This window comes from Motacilla alba, chromosome 1A (assembly GCF_015832195.1).
Source record: "Motacilla alba alba isolate MOTALB_02 chromosome 1A, Motacilla_alba_V1.0_pri, whole genome shotgun sequence".
In the NCBI taxonomy this organism is placed as follows: Eukaryota; Metazoa; Chordata; class Aves; order Passeriformes; family Motacillidae; genus Motacilla; species Motacilla alba.
The window spans coordinates 68853584-68870144 of NC_052031.1; the positions used below are offsets into that span (position 1 = coordinate 68853584).

At 40.6% G+C, this 16561-nt stretch overlaps 1 protein-coding gene across 5 annotated transcripts in view; it reads right to left on the bottom strand.

Moving 5' to 3' along the window:
• Nucleotides 1-16561, bottom strand: part of EPS8 (epidermal growth factor receptor pathway substrate 8) — a 126794-nt gene that overhangs the window by 68962 nt on the left and 41271 nt on the right. The window contains exon 1 of one of the 5 annotated variants that reach the window (XM_038153414.1): nt 3743-4039. The exons of the other annotated variants lie outside the window; for them this stretch is intronic. The gene's annotated coding sequence lies outside the window, so the exon portion shown is untranslated. Of the gene's footprint in view, nt 1-3742; nt 4040-16561 lie in introns of those variants that run through there. 5 annotated transcript variants of the gene reach the window in all.

Sequence of the window (16561 nt, forward strand, 5' to 3'; positions counted from 1 at the left end):
AGCTGTGTTGCTCTCTCACAAACACAGGGAAAGGGATAGGAAGAAATTTTTCTTCCATTTTATTTTTCATTTCCGCTTTTTTTTTTAGATCTCTGCTGAATTTTAATCCCCATCTTGTTGCACATAGAAAGCAGACACACATCTTGCTAACACAAGATGTATTTGAATCACCAGGTCTACATTTAAAATCAAGTTACAAAAGCAGAAAATGAAGTCCATAGGATTTGCAGGAGACAGAACCCTGTCAGATGATGGAAATGACTTCTAAGAATTATTTGGAAGAAGGGTGGAAGGGATAAAGTCACAACAGTGTATTCAGTATGGGACTTCCTGGACACTGAAAAAGTTACTGAGCACAGATAATTCAACCATGAGATAAACTCACAGCATGGATTAGAAGGGAAAGAAGCCTCTAAAAGAGCATCATGACATGCAGACCAGTCTCTTTCCAAAGAAAAGCTACAGGTTTCCTTTTTTTTTTTTTTTCCTTTGTTGCAGAAATTTTCAGGGGGAGGGGTTGAAGTAACCACAGAGCAGCCAACTGCCCAGCTTCCATTAGTCTCTTTTAAATACTGATTTAGAAAATCCTATGCCCTGAAAATCAAGGTTCTCCCATGCACCTAGATGATTCTCAGAAGAAAAAGTAATATTTGGGCGTGCAGTAGCTGGATATATTTGTAATCTTTAACACTCACTTCCAAATGCCTCATTCAATAGTTTATTTCACCACAATATGCTCACAGGACTAAATCTCACATTTTTATTTGAGCATTGCTGTTCACAGAACAGTCTACTCAGAATGCCCAGAATATAAATTAGCCTTTCCTGGCTAAAAAGCCTAAACCATGACAGACAACTGGCACTTTTTGAATTGCCCAAACTCAAAACAAAAAAGAAAATTAGAAAGGATATTTAATATTTTCAGAAATTTACAATCATCCACTTCATCGGCTAATATTGAAATTACTTCCTTTTATTTGGGTATGAAGTAAAAAAAAATCTCAAATCGCCAGTATCAGGTTGGTCAAAGACAAAAGTCAGATGCCCAAAGCTCATAGCTTGATAAACTTGAAAAAAAAACCCCAGAGAATCAATGAGAGCCTGCTCCTGTTTGGAATTGCTAGGCCAAGCTGGAATTAACACATGGCTGCTCTTCAGTTGCATCAGCTTTTGGGTTTTTGACTGCACAGCATTTATTATCTCATGTACATAAAAACAAGGTGTGCATAGCTTTTGATTTTAGGGGTTTTTTGACCATGCTACATGACCACAGTGCTGGGAAAGAAATTAAAAGGTAACTGTTATGAAAGTACAGCTAAAACCAGCCTGGGCTGAGTGAGGGTTCCACAGAGGTAAAGCTTAATTATTTACAGTTTAGGTCCTAAGAGACCCAGTCCTAAGGTCATTTATTACCAGGAATGAACATAAATCACTGGTTTCTATTTTTGTAGTGCAATCACCAGCACTCAATAAGAGCTATAAGGTAAGAGAAGGCATCCACCCTTAAAGAACCCTGCAGAACAGACTTTATGAGTGAAAAACATGACAAAGGGTAAATATATGTGCTCAAGAAGCAGGGAAGAGCAGGCAGAGCACACACCCCGTGAGCCAAGCAAACACGAGGGGTTCAGAAGCAATCCACCTGGGAGCAGGCACAGCAATGTGGGCTGGCAGCAGCTTTTGGACCAACAAAACATTCCCCAGAACTGGGAGGGCTCTTGGCCACAGGTGGTCAGTGCACCCAGCAGTGCAGAAGGACCTCTGTGCCGCAGGAAGCAGGGAATTCTGATTAAAAAAAAATGAAAATTTTCATGAAAAATTTGAAAATGATGGTTATACTCCACAGCTTGGAGTAGATGTCATCCCAGGAACCCCCACGCTTGCATCTTTATTGCAGCAACCATCCTGGCCCTAAAGGTGACTCTCACTGCACTCAGGAGGCATGGCTTGGGGCCAGCACTCTCACAAGCTCCCAAGGCTGATGGTGGCTGGAATAACTTGCAAAGAGGATCCTGGGAGAAAAAAAACCCAGGTGATTTGGGAGGCTGTAACTTTGCTGTACAGTTATTAATCATGCAAGGCAAAAGAGCGAAATTTTCAGTCCCTGCCTTCTGAAAATATTGACAGCTTCAGGTAACCAAGATTGAAATGACAAGATATAAAAACAAGCGCTAATTCCTGTGCTGGTCTGACTTTCAAGCAGGTATTGGTACCACTTAAGATCAATTATTTTTCCAGAATCACATGATTCTTCTTCTACTTCAAGGAAAAAAAAACCAACACTATGCACTAGGAGTTAAAGCACATTGGAGCACAAATCACCAACTGTAGAATAAACACTTTGGGAGGGTGCATATCATTACAGCTGAGCAATGTTGTTTATACTTGTGTGAATGCTTGCAGTAGCAAAACAAATGCTTAGTTCTATGAGGAATGAAAGTTCAATGATTCAGTAATGCAACAAATCATCTGCAAAATTAATATATACAAATGCATCACTAATAAATCCTGTTGTTGTAGGAAGTTTTATTTTGGTGAACAGCTGGGATCACCCTGCTGTTACTGAGCTGTTCTCAAAAGGGTACAAATGAATGAAAGTGTGTTAATAACCTATCAGAGGTGGAAAAATCTACAAGTTAATCCTTCTTTCTTAAGCTGATCTCCCTGCCACTTGTGTAGCCTTAGCAGTAAATATTTCATGCCTAGCTCTCTTTTAAGGAGAGCTAAAACTAAGAATTTTAAACGACATTCATAAAAAAATACATGCCAGACCTTTATTTCTGTGATCTCTCAATTAGATAGTGGATTGTCAAGACCAGCCAATATTTGAATACCAGCCTATGCAAATATGTGGAGCTGCAAAAGAGAGCTACACACTGGACTCCTCTCTGTTTTTTTAGTCCATGAATCACCTTTTGTTTCTGAATTCTGAGCTATGCTCCCCAGCTCTTTTACTGCACCATCTGCTCCTTATCTGTACTATGTTCAAATAGCAGTATAAATTGCAGAACAATTTCAGTTGGGAGTGAACTCTGGAGGTCATCTGATCAAAACAGCTTGGAAGCTAGAGCGAGATAGAATCTATAATCATGTGCAATAATCACACTGACTCCTCAAGCCACCCGAAACACAGCACAAAGAGCTCCTGACCACAAGTACAATAAATCCTCCCATTTGGGTCCCATGCTCATGTCCTGTTACATCTGAACGGGATCAAGAACACAAGCAAAGGTCTTGGCAGGAGCACAGCTGCCAGCCTGTGGCTCCAATGTAGCTCAGCAGCATTTTAAGAAACGTGGTGTGGAGACAACCAGGCTAAGGAGGGGCAGCATGTCAAGGACAGAAAGCTGCCAGAAATCAGAGCAAGGAGGACAGCTGGATAGGTGGAAGGCAGCAGAGCATTCTCAACAGGCTCAGCTGGCTAACCCATGGAGAGATTTCTGAAGCCCGTTTAGTATGGCTTGCATGGTCCCTGGTGTTGTGGTTCAGTTCCAGACCACAGCCAGGTACCACAGAGCTGCTCCCTCCCTCCCTTCTCCTGGTGGGATGGGGAGGACAACCAGAAAAAAAAAGGTAAAACACACAGATGGAGATAAGAACAGCTTAATAACTGAAACAAAGTATAATAGTAATAATAAATAAATAAATAATAGTCATAATGATGATATTTTTGTACTGAAAAGTTAAGAGACAAAGAGATACAGCTCAAGAAAGACAAGTGTGGCACAATGCGATTGCTCACCCACTGCTGGCAGATGCTCAGCCTGTCCCCAAGCAGTCCCGGGCACCTCCCAGCCAGCTCCCCCCAGTTTATATACTGGCCATGACGTCCTATGGTATGGAGTATCCCTTTGGCCAGCTCAGATCAGCTGCCCTGGCCACGCTCCCTCCCAGCCTCTGGTGCCTCTCCCGGCTGGCAGAGCATGAGACACTGCAAAGTCCTTGACTCAGGGCTAGCACTACTTAGCAACAGCCAAAACATCAGCGTGTTATCAACATTATTCTCAACCCAACTCCAAAACACGGCTCTGTGCTGGCTACTAGGAGGAAAAAGAGCTCTATCCAAGCTGGAACCAGGACACCTGGTGACCCAGAGATCTCACTGCAGGAAGACACATCTGTACTGGGAGCAGCCTTGCTGCAGCTGTTTATACATTCCCCTGCACGGGGAGGAGATGAGATTGAGTTACAACAAGCTCCATCTTCTAGAGCAGGGAATGAACATTTCCCATCCAGCACTGACAATCTGTCAAGCTGAGAATTGACATAATTGCTTGTTATTAGCATAATTCACAGATACATACATACAGGTCTAAATAGGAGCTGTGGCACCTCAGCGTGCCCCCAACGAGTCTGATTTTGTCTCTTGGGGTTTGACACACACAGGCTACAATAAGGAGCTGTGCCAAGTGCAACAGGCTGTAGATTATTTAGTGGTTTGACCATCCTACAGCACAGTTTGTCATGGTTCCCATGTGCAGAAACAAGCCCTCTTAAGTTAACAAGCTTGAAAATGGTCACTCTGGGTAGTGCTGAAAGCGGTCTGTGTTACAAGGTGTCCAAAAGAGAGGAACAAATTTTGCTGTTCACACTTTGACCATCGTGGAAAATTGAATAACTGCTTCTCTACCAGCAACAGCACCAACAAGAATGTTCTGAACAAATTCCAGGTACTTTAACAAATCACAGTTCTTAAAATGACCCGCTGCTCAAAATCCCTTGAGGTTGTAGTGGTTCCTGCCAAACTGAAAACACTTTTCCTTCCACGCTTCCTCTCTGCAGTACAGCTGAGTGACCTTGGTGGTGGGAGGAGGTCAGAGTAGAGGAGAAAAGAGTCTTCAAAAACACTGCTTGATTTTAAGTACCAAATTCACATTTTGAAGACAAAGCCAACTTAATTAAAAACATTTAAATCTTGCAACTTAAAAGAAGTTGCAATAGTTCCAAGAACAACTATTTGAGACTCCTTGGCCCCCCAGCAATCCCTTCCTGCAAGTCAAGGAAGCAACAGCATGAACAACCTCAAAAACATCAAATTAGTGAAAGAAAAAAACAAACAAAGCAACCAACCCATAAAAGGAAAGGGGGAATGAATGGGATGAGGAGATTGCTTCTAACTTCACAAACCTCCCCACTTTGACCTGTAGATTAAACACTGATGTAAACCACTTCAAGCTTTTGCAGATCACGCTTAGGATTTGATTTATTTGTATTTTTGCTCTATCCCAGTCTCTTTCTGTCTCCTGTCCTCCAAGAAGCAAAAATTGTCAATAGTATGGAAGTGAGTTCAGACAGCTTCTCCATACCTTGGAGAGCTGACTTACAAACTTCTGCACAGTCAGGTCTCAGCATTCTTTTCCTTTTTGACAGACAAGCATCTTTACCTTTACACTGACTGCTTTACCACTAAGAGAAACAATCTCAAATTAATTTTAAGCTAAAGTTTACTGTATGCCACTTGTGCCATCTAGACTTGGGGTGTCTCAAAATGACAAGCTGGGCCAGAAGCCACAGAATAGACACTAAATGAAGGAATATTTGCCCAAGACACTGCAATCCCAGTACTCAGAGGGGCTGCAGCAGCCTCCCAGGAAAACCTCTGCATTAACCCACGCCCACCTCAGCTCCCCTCATTACTTCTTGAACCTGTTTCTCCCTCTCTCTGCCCCCACAGCTGTCCTCATGTTAAAACATATATTTAGAAACTGGTAGCAATTATTCTTTCCAGCAATCAACCTCAAATCCCAGACCTCTTACAGCATCCAGAGAAAATATTACTCTAGTGTAATTAATTCCCTCTATTTCCTCTTTCCATCACAACTCACTGCCTGTTTACAGCTGAGTTGCATCTTCTCATGTGCTTGCCAGCAGTCCCATAACAGCCTTCTTGTACCTCTGGCCACTGGCTAAATGATAAAAAATAAAGCCAAGAAAATTAACATGCACAAAAAATAGCAAAGGTAGGAATAAGTAAAGTGTCTGAAAACTCTCTGCTGGTGTTGTGCTGTGCTCCAGCTTGATTCACTTCTAAGCAGGCTGATGGGAATTTCAGCACAGGTGAAGTCATCAGCAGCTCTAGAGTGGCATAAAGGTGACTTAAACAGAAAGTTTCTTTGAAGCTGTCTGATAAATATTGAAATAATGGAGGAAATAAAGGAAGTAACTTCTAAAAGCAGGCTTGAAGCACTTTTCCCGGATGCTGGTTCTCCTCAAATAGGTTTCTACTTTTCTCCTGGAAGAGCACCAATCTCCAAAATAAATAAAGTAAATGCTTTGAGAGTAAAGTCAGAAGCTCTGGTCTGATAAATAGCAACATAAAAATGGTACCTTTGCACTCAGCAGAACTGCTGCTGGTGTGCAGTCAGGAGTGATTGCTGCTGACTAGTGAGATAAACAAGGCTCTACTGCTTTCGTGCTTGTTTGAGGCAGGATACCAGTGCTATTGCTGTGCAGCAAACTGAATGCTAGGGTCTTCCATAAAAAGCTAAGTTCTTCATTAATTTTCAATTGCATATCTGGGCATTTCTTGCTGCCTGACTCAGGAACAGGTAATGGGATACAGAGACAACATCAGAGCACGCTTCGCTCTGCACGAGCTTTATGATGCGAAAACGCTCAGGAAGGGAGATGGGTCTGAGAGATTGGGAAATGCTTCATGAAGAGCCAAGCAGAAATTCCTGCCTCATAAAGCTGCTTTTAAACAAGCACTTTCCAGATCCAAGAGATGCAGTTTCTCTTTGTAGAATGAAATCAGACAAAGGAAAAATCAGCGGGTTGGTGTAAAAGATTAATCGAGCAATTTTCGCTGCCAACCTTCAAGGTCACGTGTGTAGGCTGTGGGTATAGTACATGAAATAAACAAAATTTGTACATGAACACCAGCCCATCATTACAAGGAAGAACATAGGCCAAAAAAACCTATTTGAATTGATCATGCTACCATAACATGACTAAATTTTAATTTACAGGAGTGGTTGGCAAATGATAGTAAAAAGGGAAATTCTGAGCATTTAAACTTGCAAATCTTATAGAAACTATTAGGAAAGACATGCTTGAAAGTGAGGGTCTAAAATATTTTGGAGTGTATTTTCACAATGCTTAAAATAAACAGCAACAGAGTCTGCTCTTCAGAACTTCAAAGTCACAGAGATAAGGATGCTTCTGAAAGAAGAAACAGATAGGAAAAGACCTGCTCTCAGAGCTGCCCAGGACTCCTAGAAAAACACATCACCACCATTTTTTTACCATTATCTGACTTGAAGCTCCTGAAAACTAACTAATTCTCTTAAATCAAGTACAGAATACATCACATTTCCATCTGGAAGTGCTTGCATCTTGCTTAGCATCTCAGTTAGCATCATATAAGATGCTATTTCACATCACACTGGCTTTTTTTTTTTTTTTTTCCCCCACAAGGCCCACACAAAAATCATTATAGCAAGCCTGAAAATTCTCATTAAAAGCCAGGCAGTATTTTTCTCTTCTCAGTGAAGTAGTAAAGGCTTTAATAAGCTGCTCGGAGACTGAATTAGTAGGCAATGCCTATTCTAAAAAAGCCTTACTAAAACCACCCCATTTGTGCCGGTAACTCTGTACGTGCTGTTGATATATCAGAGACATTTCATTTCATGACACAAAAGAACAAGTCAAGAACTTAGGTCAGGGAACAGAAACAAATCCACCAAAAGTTTCATGCTGCTACTGATAATCAGAGCTTTTCGTTCCTTGCATATTTCAGGTTTAAGAGGACGGTAGACATCAACAAAATATTTTCTTTACATTGAAAGACTCTGAAAATGGTGCCAAAGAAGATCAGAGGAACTTTCTTTTTTTTGTTGCATCTTGAGGTCAGACACTTTAAATAGAGTTTTTGGCATGCAATAAAATAAACTAAATCAACTTCTCTCAAATTCCTGGCGGTTTATAACCCAAGCTGCCAAGCCTTTTAGTTATGCCAAGCTTCTGCAAGAATTAAATACTGCTCAAGTTAACCCAGCATAAAAGGCTGAGTCGTTATCAGGTGAACATCAGCAGAGCTGCCAGGGCCTGAGGCTCACAGGAGCTGTCTCTGGGCCAGGACTGAGCCCTGCCAGTGCTCGCCTGCAAGCCAAGGCAGCTCTGGGGAGCACAGGGGGGGCCTCTCCCACTGGCTCACCTTCCTGAACTTATTTATCACTAGTGCTATGTTTTTCTTTACCCCAGTAACGCCCTGAGCTGTCTGGGCTGCTCAGAGATGTGCAGAGTGAGGCTGTGCCCCAGGGAAGGCACCGAGAGGCTTGCAAAGCATCTTGATCTCATCACAGGCCTGGGATGCACGGGAGAAATTCTGGCTTTTTGTGGAATATTTGCTTACATGTGTTTCAAACATTTGCACGCCAGAAACAGTTATAGCAACTTATATCCATGCATTTCATATGGCAATGCTTGGTTTAAAAATAAATGTGCTTTTTGGTGAGAAACTGCCATGCAAGCAAAGCGTATCTTTTATTCTACAATTTCAAAGGTGAGAAAACCATTTCTAGCTGCGCCTCCCAAGGCAGGCTCGGGGTTATCCCTGCTCCTCTGAGACCTCACACCAGCTGCAGCTTTGTTAGCCTGGGTGCCACATCCTACCCCTCTGAAACATTCCACATCTGGCTTCTTTTACACCTCCTCGACCAGGAAGGGCAGCACATCTTTCCCTACAGGAGACAGATTATTTCTCTCCATGCTTTACTTCCTCTCACACAAGGCTTTGCAAGCCATGTGCTCTCAGTCAGCAGGCAAGCATCGGGCTGGTCTCAGGAAAATGTCCCTTTGTGTCCCTGATAGTCCAAGAGCAGCACACTGTGCTCTTGTTTCACAAGGAATCACTAAGATTTATATTTTTGTGCCAGTTCTTATGACCCAGAGGGAAGATGGGCAAACTTTCAGAGTTTATCAGCAGATGTTCCCTCAAATTTATGAACTGTTTCTTTGTTTGGGCTTGAGGAGAGGAAGCTGATAAGTGCTGGCATTTCTTTCACCTGCTCAACCAACCTGCTGTACAATTAGCTCTTGTGTTTGTGCACGGCCTTCATATGGATCACACACACATGATCTAATGGAGAAATGCATCAAAAACCTCTCACATCTGCCTGTCCACCCACAGTGAGAGGTTTTTTGGTCCAGTCCTAAAAGCAGCAATGTTTGGGCATGGCTGCATTGCTGCTTGGGCTGGGGAAGCTCTTAGCTTGTGGCTGCACACAAATATGACAGAGAATCCCCTTGGAAAGGGAGCTGCAGCTCTGCAAACAAACACCACCCAGTGCAGGAGCAGATGGATTCTGACTGGACAGGCGCTGCCCAGAGGGCACTGGTGCCGAAGCTTTTGTTACAAAGAACTTACACAGAAAACACAGATCAGGAATCAAATAGTTGGGAAAACCTAGCACACAGCTGATCCAGCTTGTTAAAAGCATTAAGGACACCAGCACTTCTGTTTCCACACTCCCTTCTAGCTCCTGGCCAGCATCTTCTGTCCCGCTCCCCTAAGCTGTTGTTTTCAGTCACTCGGGGTCACCAAATGCTGTGAGATTTGTAGAGGTTTTAGGATGAGGGAAGAGATGAGAATCTTGATTTTATGTTTTACAATGTTCATTTATTATATTATGATATATATTATATTAAAATGTTATATTAAAATTACACTAAAAGAATAAAGAAAAAAAGATTAATCACGAGGCAAAACAAAAATAAAAAAATAAATAACAAAAAGTCATAACTAGCCAAAAAGTCTAACCCAGCTGCCTACTTGATTGGTTATTAAATAAAAACACCTAAAATGGACCAATCAAGGAAGCACCTGTTGCATTCCACAGCAGCAAATAATTATTGTTTATATTTCTTTCCTGAGGCTGCTCAGCTTCTCAGGAGAAGAAAATCCCAGCAAAAGGATTTTCATAAAATATGTCTGTGATACTAAGCAGCTCCCTCTGTCATCACCTTTTTCCTCACTTGCCATGGGCAATCAGGTGATGAAACAAGGCATCACACACGCAGTAATTATCCCTTTCAGTGCCACCTCTCTGGACTTTAAAAGTCACTCTGTCACCTTCATTTCCAACCCTCAGCTGATTTTTGCTTTCTGAAATCACGAAGCTCTGTGTTTGAACAAACACTTCAGAAGCTTTGCCCTTCGCTACTCCACACAATCCTTCAGTAAATCTGAACAGTAAAATACTGTTTTGGAGAAATTATTGCTGAATAGATACAGGCCCCCTCACCCCACACGACTGCAAACAGAGTCTCAAGGAGCTTTGGCTCTGGATAAGCAGCTTCTCCATTTATCACACCCACTGATATGCTGCAATGTTCTCATTTTATATTTCCGTTTAAAAAGTTTTAGAAACTGTGTGCTCTAACTCATAAGCGGTGTGATAGTCTGGATTTGTCAGGCATTTTTTACTACAAACAGAATTAAACCACATTTAAGCTCAGCTGTAAACAGAGATTTTAGTAGACTCTAACAACTCAGGTAGCAAAATAAATAGCAATATTTTTTCTAGGCTAACCCTGATGTTTGGACAGTTGTCTAGGATTTATGTGACACGATGGTTACTAAAATATTCACACCTCTGCATGTAAACTGTCACCAACTTACAATCCTTTTCCCTCCCTCCTGATTCAGATAAAAAACAGGGACAAAACAGTGCCCTGCAGTTCTCAGAGTTATCTCCTTGGCTGATCCCAGAAGCGAATAACCAGGCTGATTTTCTACTTCCAGCTGAAAATGTGTAAGTGATTAACAGCCCCCTGCACTTTGATGCAGTGCTGGAAGATCTCTCCTTCTGAAGCAAAGACAGGCCTCCTGTTTCTTTTTACAAGAAAGGGGGGAAAAAAAAAGAAAAACAAGGAGAAAGGGTGCTTTCAGTTTTGTTTCTGCATGCCTCTTTCCTCACAACTTAAATTTGCATAACTGGTTTTCCTGAGAAGAGAAGGGGTGACTGGAAAACCACTACACTGTTATATATATATATATATATATATATATATATATATATATATATATATATATATATATATATATATATATATATATATATATATATATATATATATAAAGAGGTTAAAAATTCACTCATAGACTGTCTACCCAATTCTGCTCCTACAGAGGCTGCTGCAAGTCAGAGCTCCTCAGTGCCCTCTCCATGGCTGCATTTCTAAACTTTCATTCATGTGGTTTCCATTCCATCACTCTCCTTAAATTGTCAGCAAAACTCCAAAACTGAAGGGCAACAGAGGAGGGTTTATGACCACTGAAGGAAAGAGTCCAGCCTGGCCCCAGCTGGGAGTGCTGGCTCCTGGGGAAGAGGCAGGGACTCATCTCATGGCTTTGCATCCCTTGGGACTGAAAAAGAAAAATAAAACTGGAAGAGATGAAATTTTTAGATCTAGCCTTTTCTGTTTTGCTCTCTTGAATTATGTATTGAAAGGAATTCAGACTGGATGAGTTTGATGTGCCAAATATCAGTGTAAAGCCCAGCACACAAAGTGTGGTAACAAGAAGGAAAAAAAAGACCAAAAAACTGACCTTCAGAAAGAAGAGGAAAAAAAAAAGAAAAAAAAAGAAAAGAGTTTTCCCACATGTTGAGGTCCTCAATTATTATTCAGCTACTTGAAAGCATCCACTTAGCCCATGGTCAGAACTTGCCTTTGGAAGCTCAGCAAGAGCTTTAGCAGCACTCAATAAATAAACACACAAACAAAAATGAATGAAAGCTCTCTTTCTAAAGCAAAACAATTACAAACACTGCTGTAAAAAGTCTGATGAACTCTAAGTAGTATTATTCCTTTGCACTAAAGAAATATATACAATTTTAATTTTATTTTTTTTTTAAACATAGAGGAGTTGACAGTGTCTTTTTCAGGACGGGAGGAGAGGGAGGCTGGGTGCTGTGGAGAAGGCAATTGAGGGGTAGAATAAATCCAAAAGTAGGACAGCCATCAGTGCTGCATCTGAAGTAGTCATCACTGCTCACCAGGCTGCTGGAGCCTGTGCACCACTGAAACTGAAATCATATTAAAAGGCACTCAGAGCCAGGGAAGCTGCACCAGGGAATCCTTTAACGTGGCTGAGTGCACAGCCCAAATTCAGGGTGTTTTAAAAATACATAGAAAAACTCTAAAAATTCTCTCACAAGTAGGGTTGTTTGCAATTTCGCAGTTTTGCTGATGAGAAAGTCTTAACACTCTATTTAGCACAAATGATGTAAAATAAAGTATTAAGGTGTCAATATTAAACATACTTAACTGTGCAAAATAAATCAAAAAATAACTATATCAGGGTAAGGGAACTAAGAACAGTTTTCTATCCAAAAACTGGGGGGGACATTCAGGCCAACTTACAAATTTTAAGAAAAACTTCAGGTTAAATCCAAAGCAAAATTTGTAATTTTAAAATATTTCCTACTGCTGTCAACTTCACTTCTTTTATCAGACCCCCAAACTTCAGTATCACTTTGAATTCAGAGTTCAAACTTTATTAATATTGTCCAAATGCCAATGCAGGGCCTCCTGAAGAAATCACTCCACAGCAATATTTTTTGAAATATCACATCCATATGAAAAAGCAACGCAGATCATGAAAAGCAGGCTGTGAAATAAATGGGAGGAGGCATTTCAAGTGCAGTTTGAAGCAGATTTTGGGTATGAGGAGCTGGAGCAAAAAGCCACTTGTGCTGAATCACACTGCTCATTCCTGGGGCTGCCTGAACATTGGAGGGGGAAGCTCTTGCAGTTGCTTCTGCAAGCACTGGGATGTCAAGTGGTCCATATTTAGCATCATTAGTTATTGCTTAGCAATTATTAACTATTAATAACAGTTACTTCTTAGCAATTTGGTCAAACATAGGCTACGTGGGTCAGCCCAATCTGATGACTAATTCTGAAGGTCAAAGGATGCTTCTAGCAAAAGAACTGAGAAGTCAAACTGGTCAAAGGGCAGGAGTTTGTGCCTGAGAAAAAAAAGGATTAAAAACAAATCAAAAAAAACCCAAATAAAACAAAGTAGTGGAGTCATACTGCGAGGGCTGATTCCAGATGGTGGAACCAGATAACTCTAAGACATGTCTCGTTCTCCTCCTTAACTCAATAACTCTTCTTCCCAAGCCTTAAAACTAGGAACAAGCTTGTCTGCCCTCATCATAGCTTTTCTTAATGGTTAGGACAATTCAGAGTGAAATTAGCATGGAAACATCATTTTACTTAGAACAGCACTCAAAACAAGGGATTCTTCACCACTAGAAAACAATTTTAGCTTGATTACAAATTATATATCCACCAGCCAAAATAAAAAAAAAAATCTAGGTTGCATTTAAGCCAAGTTTTTTTACTTAAATACAAAATTTAGTTGTTCTAATGCAGCATCTGCTTGCAAGTCTACAGTGCCCCTAATCCTTAACCAAATGCTGAAGGTAGTTAGAATCAGCACCTTTCACAACTTCTGGCACAAAATCCTAACATTTAGGAAGGAAATCCTTGGGATTAAGATTGTGTTCTCACATATAAAATCAACCTGGACTCTACTAACAAATTGAAACAGAAGTGTGTAAAGTTTGTAATTCAGTATCAGTAAAATAACTTCAAATGGAGCCCAGGACTGTTGTGATAATCAGAGTTTTATCACCCCTGAGCTGTCAGATTCAGAAGGTCCACCCTGCACTAACTTTGACAAATGACAATTAAAATAATTAAAATCCTCAAACAGCAAACAACTCATTCTTCCATAGTTTGTAACACATTCTCTCAAACCTCCACCTCAAAAAAAAGAAGAAGATAAAGCTTTAAGACACAGCCAGGCACTACTGACTCTGGAGATGCTGCTTTACCTCTTCCCTAAATGGCAAATGCCTTTGCATATCAGCAAGGAGATGTCATCTCCTTTGTGAGTAAAGCATTGTCTGTTCCTTGTGGAGCTTTCCAAGGGCGTCAGAGGAGATTTCTTCCCTTTATGAAGTCAATGGTGACCTTGTTGATGTGAAGCACCTATCCATTTCATCAGCATTTTACAGGGGTGGATACCATCATAAAAGGGAGGAGGAGAATCAGAGCTGGGCTGCTCAGAGGGGTTTAACTGAAGGCATCATGATTTTACCATCAACAAAGCACTAAATATTTCAAAGCAGAGAAGGTAGTTTTGCAAGGTAAACATCTGCACTTTTACTGCAGTCTTTTCAAAGCCCCCAGGACCAAGGTCAATTTTATTGTGCTGTCATACCACAGGAGATAAGGACTTTTCAAAGGTATATTTGTCTACTTATTGTAATTTTTAAAGCATGTAACTTGAAAGAAAGAAAAAAAAATCTCTGAATTTACAAAGTAGTGCAGAAACAGTGAGAGTTTCTAGTGACACAAATGCCACTTGCAGTGTTATGCTTACCAATCCAAACCTCACTGAGTATATTTTGAAACTCTGATTACAATGAAAACCAAGCACATAAAATGATTATCATTTCCTGTTTGCAAGAACCCCATAACATTTCAACCAATTCAGTCCCTACCAAACTTGTCCAAAGGTATGGAATCTACAGGAGATATAATGACATAAATAAAAATATCATATAATAATGTCATATAAAAAAAATTTAAAAATACAGCAGACAATCTACAGGACACATAATGTCATGCTCTATTATTTCAACAGCAAACGTAGCACCTGAGACCTGAGCATGGAGCAATTCAGAACAGCAGGTGACAGCTTGGGTGTATTCTGGATGTCAGACAGGACACAGCCTCCCCAGAGCTTTGCTTTGCCAAGTCTTGGGTACCAAGGCAGGAGACCAAAGGTTAAAAACACCTGGGAGCTGAGCTCACCTGTGTGGTTTTGAGGAACAGCCCAGAGCACACCAGAGCTGCTCAAACCAAAGCTGGAATGTCAGAATAGCAGTAGGTTTCAGGAACTCCTCCCACTCACAATCGCCTAATCTTTAAAGTAAATTATAAAATAGCACCTGGAAGGGTTTGTTTAACAGTAAGGAATGGACATAAGCCCAGTGAAAAGAGGGCACAGGAAGCAATTCCCACTCACAGGAGCACCAGGAAATACAGAAAGCAGGAAATAATTGGGGAATTATTTCCTGGGGAAAGAGAGGGAGGAAAGAGAGGAGGAAAAAAAAAAAAGAAAGAGAGGAGGGGAAAGCAGGCTGTGGCTTTCAGCTCCTTGGCTAATCGCATTTTTGATATTGATAATGAATTTTAAAAGCATACTTTAAAATGTTTAAGTGAGACACTGCTTTTCTAAATGGTCACATGGTAGAAAGATTTTGAGGTTTGTTTTTTTGTTGTTTTGTTTTGTGTTTGGGTGTTTTTTGTTTTTTTTAAGATAAGTAATGATTATAAAGACATAGAAAGAGTTCTGGTCTGATTCACTCCTCCAAAAAAGTAAGAAGCATGAGGAACATGAACCTCTAGAAGGAATATTCTACTTTTTTTTTTTCTTTAAGTATCCAGAAAAGATTTGCAGGACCTATAAGAATAATTCATTTACACAAGAAGGAGAAGCCACGGTTTTATTTGAACGAGAAAAATTATGGGAAACAAGGAAAAATGAGTCCATCTTTGCAACACATAACCATAATGACTCATATTTGATCCATTTGCTTTCTTATTTCGGGTTTGCTAGCAGCCAATGCTCCATGGTCAACCACAACATAAAGCAGATGTGATCTGTGCTGAGAATTTTTGACAGACAAAGTCTGTTCCTAATGCTGAGGGGGGATCAGCATGGAAACCAAAGTAATACCTTCCTTTTTAAAGCAACTTGCTCTTTTAAAGTAGGGAATAATAATAATAATAATAATAATAATAATAATAATAATAATAATAATAATAATAATAATAATAATAATAATGTTAAATCACCATTCCTCTTTGAAGCCTTGAACTGGTGCTTGCAGCCCAGTGTTATAAAACTGTACATGTGTATGAATGCCTTGCCAGTATCCTGAACTTTTCCTTTGCACAGAAGGAATGTGCATTTCCTTCTTTGCTATGCATTGTATTTTCTTGCATTTTACCTCTATTATAGGAATTATGAGCTGCAACCAGCTGCACCTTCCTCCCAAAAGGCCAAAGCTCCTGGTTTCCTGAAACTCTTTGGGGAGCACACCCCTTTCATAGGAATATTTCAGTGCTGTCTAAGCTGAATCAGATCCCTGGTTATCAGCAATTAAGTCTACCAAGAAATTAGCACAGCAGCCTCCTCTTTTGTCCAAAATAATCAGCTTTTCTGCTTACAGCCAAAACTCCTCACACTTCAAAACAGGCTGCAAAAGCCAAAGGAAAAGAACTTGGATTTAAAACCACATAATTTCATCCTCAATGATCAGTACAGTCTAGAGAAGGTATCAAGAATTTAACTGCTAATTCCCTGACATATCAGAGCTGCAGCAGTGGGCTTGGCATGCCCTGCCTGCCCATGCTGAACTGGAACATGGCACATTCCAGCTGAGTACGAGGAGAAGCTTCCTGACTTGTGAGGGTGGGCAGAGACCTGGAGCAGTCTGCCCAAAGAGGGAGGAGAACCAGGCAGTTCTCAGAGGTC